A 5,339-nucleotide genomic window follows, 5' to 3' on the forward strand; every position below is an offset into this window, starting at 1 on the left:
TTTAAAAATTCTGTTTTAGAGGCCCCCAGAGAAAATTCCAGAGCGTCTCTTGACAGCACATCCCAGGATTTAGCAACCAGCTCACAGGGAAATGCTACGTAGATTCTGAGTAAGTTCTTCAAGTTCCAACCTAACACATGGCCCCAGCTGCACACTTTGCAGAGAACAAGAACAGCGGGCCACCAGCTTTTCCTATAATGACCTTTCACAGCTTGAATTTCATTTCCAAATTTCTCCTTAGTCTATAAAAGAATCTGTAAAAGTTCTCTGTTAGGGCCTCCTGGGCTGAACAATGTTATTAAAATAACAGTATTTCCTACAGATACAACAGAAAATACACTTAGGTACAAAACTTGTATGACAGGCTATGCTTTACCATGGTTGTGAAAGCTAGTTAGGTATGACCATTAAGTTTACCTTAAAATTTCTTTCTCTATTTTGGGGCAGGGGCCCTCCTTGCCCTTGCTGCCCCTCCGCCATCGAATGAGATGGAGTGTGGTTGGGACAGGTTATAATTTCTTTATGTAATTTTTCTATGGACATTCATTTGTCTCCTTTGCATCCACCACTTTCCCCTTCTACTATTAATATTGATTCCACGTTTGGGGGGGCATTCTCCCTTCCATTGCCACCCAAGTGTTTAGTGTATAATGGACTCTATTTTTTTTTTTTTAAATTTCAGATTAATAGGAGGGTCCAGACAATTAGGTTACATTGTTTGCATTTGTTAGGTAGAGTCCAAGTTGTAGTTGTGCCCCTCACCCAGGAGGTTGCCATGTTCCCTGACGCTGTGCCCATTTGGTGGGAGCTCACCAATCCCCTCCCTAGTCAGCCCTCCCTCTTCCTTTCCACTTGAATTAAATGATGTTTTTCTCTCAGGTGGGTGTGTAGTTGTTCATCTACTGGTTTCACATCGGTATGTGGGATTCTTGCTTTTCCATTCTTGTGATTCTTTACCAAGGAGAATGTTCTCCAACTTCAGGGTGGACTCCTAGTTAGCCCTGGGACAGGGTCACCATATTTAGTCAGTCACCATATTCACTCCACCTCTCACCCTCACCCCTGACTCAAATAATTGATAAAAATGTGACCCACCTCTGGCTGGTGACCTTTGTATAGCAGGTGCTCTCTTTCCTAAAACAAATGCAGGGGGACTCATGCTACTGCTGCTGGGACGGGAGCCACACTTGGAATGAAAAGAAGGTCAGAACCTAGAGCAGGTATCATGAGTCTCTTGACAGAACTGAACTCAACCTCAGGCCTTCTGCTGAGCTGTTCTATTATAATAGGCAGATATGGTTTCATTGATATCCAGTATTCATACATTTGTATTTTTGTTTATTCAGTTCAATTGCAGTTGAGTTTTCTGTAACTTAAAAAAGATGATTAATTCATAAAATATTCAAGTTAGACTTTTCTGGTTTCTAAAGATGTCTGATTGGGTAGCAAGATCCACCTAACACATGTTTGGGGGAAATAAATGTTTGAAATATATGTAAGTGTATTCTCAAGATTAACTTCTCTAAAGGCTAACTGTGCTCATTACTGGAGAAATACTTTTCTTTTTATTCTTTTTATTGTAGACACAAAATCCTAAAAATAATAAATAATTACTATTCAATTCTTCAAAACAACAAGCTTTTATCTCCTAAATATGACAATCTCAAATTATTAGATGAGCTAAAGACATTTATGTCATTAAATGCAAATCAGGCAGCAATTAAGTCATTTTGCATTAGTGCTAATGAATGTGGTATTCAGGCCTACTTCTCAAGTAAAAAAAAAGAAAAGAAAGAAAAGAAAAGTGACTAATCTGTAAGGAAGGGCAACTCCAGGATAGAACAGTGAACACTGTCAGACTGCAATGTGGGATCACAGCCTCCCAAATCCCACTGACAGCAGTGATGGCCCTGTCAGAATCACTTGCTATTTTACATCTTTCTTAAGGGAAAAATAAAACTTCTTGAGAGTTTGGCTTGCATTATTCTAAGTTAACAGATTCTTTATATCATTTCATGCCTTGAAATATTTTTAGGCCTCTTTGTTCTTGTTCTCTCCAAATGGTCTCTAAAAGTATTTAAAAAATTTTTCTCTCTTTTATTTCTATAAAATTTCTTTATCCTACATATATTCTTTTACTCTACCCCAATAGCAGCTTTCCTTATCTTTACAAGCTGTAGAGATATTGCCATGCTTTACGCTCTCTCAGACTCCCTCCCACACCTAACCAACCCCGATACACACACGTACCATTTCCTTGCCTCCGTTAAAAAAAACACAAACCTGGGACTCTGTCCCACAAACCTGGGACTAGTCAATCTGCTGATGGACCTGCTGTCGGTGTCAATGCCATGGCCTTAACTGCATGTATTACTAACAGGAATCATTTATTCATTCATTTAACAAGATATAATTGCAAATAAATATCAAGTAGTTTGTAGCTGACTGCCTTTGTTAATGTTTATTTAGTTGATTACATGGAAACATTCTGAAGAAGTTTTGATGTGTTGTCTAAAAATAGGTTGTGTGATCCTTCAATTGCAGTGATAATATCTTTATTTCATGTCCGTCCTCTTGGCAAAGTCTAGAGGACTGCTGAAAAAGGGTTAGAAAGGAAGACATCTGAATATGGGTTGCAGTTGAATTTATAGTCTGCGTGAGAAACAGCCTCCTATCACATAACCGCAGGCCTGGCTTTTGCATGAACTTGAGGCCATCAGTGCTAGCAGGGAGGTGTTGCTGCAGAAAACTGTTCCAGTCCATTGTCTAATCTTCCACACAGACTGTTTTCGTTGTGAAAATGGAGTCACCACAGAAAATCTCAGCACTGGAAAAAAAAATAAATGAAGCTATCACAGCTTGCCACATTCTCCCACCTTTTACATTTCTGTAGCCCTATTCCAGAAGTTAAGGTGAAATCAAATCCCATCATGTACACCTTGTTATAATCAATTCTCATACATGAGAAAATTTAGGATACTGTACTTGATAGGGAACTTAATTTTTCCTATAATGATCCAATCTCAGATATAAATAAACTTATTCCTTACCCTCAGTACATTTGAAAGGGCACCTATGAGGTGCTTTGTATGCTTCAGATTAACAGGTTTTCTTTCTTTTCTTTTCTTTTTTTTTTTTTTTGAAACAAATTCTCATTATGTTGCCCTTGGTAGAGTGCTGTAGTGTCACAGCTCACAGCAACCTCAAACCCTTGGACTCAAGCAATTCTCTTGCCTCAGCCTCCCAAGTAGCTGGGACTACAGGTGCCTGACACAATGCCCAGCTATTTTTTGTTGCAGTTGTCGTTGTTGTTTTAGCTGGTCCAGGCTGGGTTTGAACCTGCCAGCCCAGGTATGTGTGGCCAGCACTGTAACCACTGTACTACGCGTGCCGAGCCTAACAGACGATTTGTAATGAGGTTCCTGAACAGCCTTTTTCACACTGTCATATACAGTTTTTTGTGAACCCGCCAATATTCCCAGCTTGGATTCTCTGCGTGTTTCCATAAACACCTCACATTAATATTAACTCAATATCCCTCACTGTGCTCTTACTCTGTTGACTCTGTGGCAGATTATCAGACACATTTCCATCTGTTTCTGAATTCCATAAAGTACACATTCTTATTTTTTAATTTAAGTCTATTTCAAGCTTTTCTATCTATGGCATAAGTCTTCACTTTCTCTCTGGACCCTGAGTTCAGCAGTTCCCTCTGAATTTCTTAGGAAAAATCTAACAGACTCACAAGTTTAGTAAATAAAATTATGAAAAATTTTTTTACCATTCTTAAAGACAAATCGAGCTTTCAATTTATTTTTACATAGTAGACATTCCATATGGTTTGTAGAATAAATACACAAATGATAAGTCTATATAAACTTGAGTATCCTGTCTCATCATTTTATATTTTTCTAGTGTTAAGTAAATAAAAACTGATGTGCTCTAATTTTTTTCTTAATTCTCACTTGTTTCCCCTTATTTTCCAGATACCTTGATTTTTAGTTCATTTGGCTTCCATAATTTCAAAAGATATTACTCTGTGTTGTTAAAGAAATAAATAGCCCCCCCCGAAAAAAACTATATGTGATGAATTTACTTTGAAAATGTTAACTAATATAACAATTTTGTCAAACAAATAACCATATTCTATGCTGTAATTTGAAGACTTGAAGACTAATGATAAGAAATTTAAATGCCTCTAATTTTTTTACTTGCCTCATGTAAATGGAGCTAATATTCACTTTCAGGCTGTATAATATAAAGAAAATATTTTTCAATGGTTTTCATGGTGAAGGCATTCAATAAATGATACCTATAGTGATTAAATAAATTGCTTTTGGTGTAAAAAAAATTAGCAACCATTTCTTCATTCAACAAATCTTTAGTTTGATGACATTGAGTCATTGGGAAAGTAATTCACTAAATAATCCAATTTTGTAACACAATACATAGGTAAGTGAAGGAATGCTTCAGGGTACAGACTATCTTTGTTTCTTATTTAATGTCTCAGCAGGCTGTCATCACACTATTCAACTGTGTACACTAACCATTGTCTTCCCAGATACACTAAATAATCTAAGCTTGTGATATACAGGGATCCTTTCCACATGGACACCAGAACCTAAAGACGCTGTCAGCTGATGTATACTGTATATTTCAGACCTTAAAATCTATGCTGTTATTTTCTGATTGATAGTTTTGTAGTAAATTTTGATTTTTATACAATCAAAGAAATGGCTGTATCTCTTTTTATTAAAGGTCATCATTTCTCCCTGAGACATTTGTGATTCTTAATCCAAGGGCTTGCTGTTGGTCCACAGCAGAGGCAGGCAAGAAATGCTGTAACTGTCAGCTAATTTCAAGTGGGAGTAACACACACACACACACACACACACACTCACACACATGCAAGGCACAGGAACTTTATGGTCACCCATCCAGCTTTCTTGTTCTGCTCAGCAGAATTCTAAGGCTAGTATGACACAATCTCCCATGTTTTCCAGCAAGACAGCTAGAGTTGATTAACTTCTCTATTTCACCTCCCAAATAAATTTCTAGAAAGCAAATCCTTATAAATGGTCTGCTTTTGTGGGGAACCCAGCCCAAGAATTGGTATATACACACAGTATATATATTAATGCTGTGATTTCTTGGCAAGGTTAGAGCAGCCATGTTGGAGTTAGAGAAAATGACTTTATAAGGGCATGCATTTACAAACAAAAGTCAAAGAATTTCCACTTTAGGTTTAATGTCAACAGCTAAGTTAAGTTATGTATCTTTTGTATCCAAATTTTTCTTATGTGATCATTAAGCTTTCTGGTTTTTTATTGAGCATAATT

Source organism: Otolemur garnettii, unplaced genomic scaffold (assembly GCF_000181295.1).
Source record: "Otolemur garnettii isolate 467f Iridium unplaced genomic scaffold, OtoGar3 scaffold00177, whole genome shotgun sequence".
NCBI lineage: Eukaryota > Metazoa > Chordata > Mammalia > Primates > Galagidae > Otolemur > Otolemur garnettii.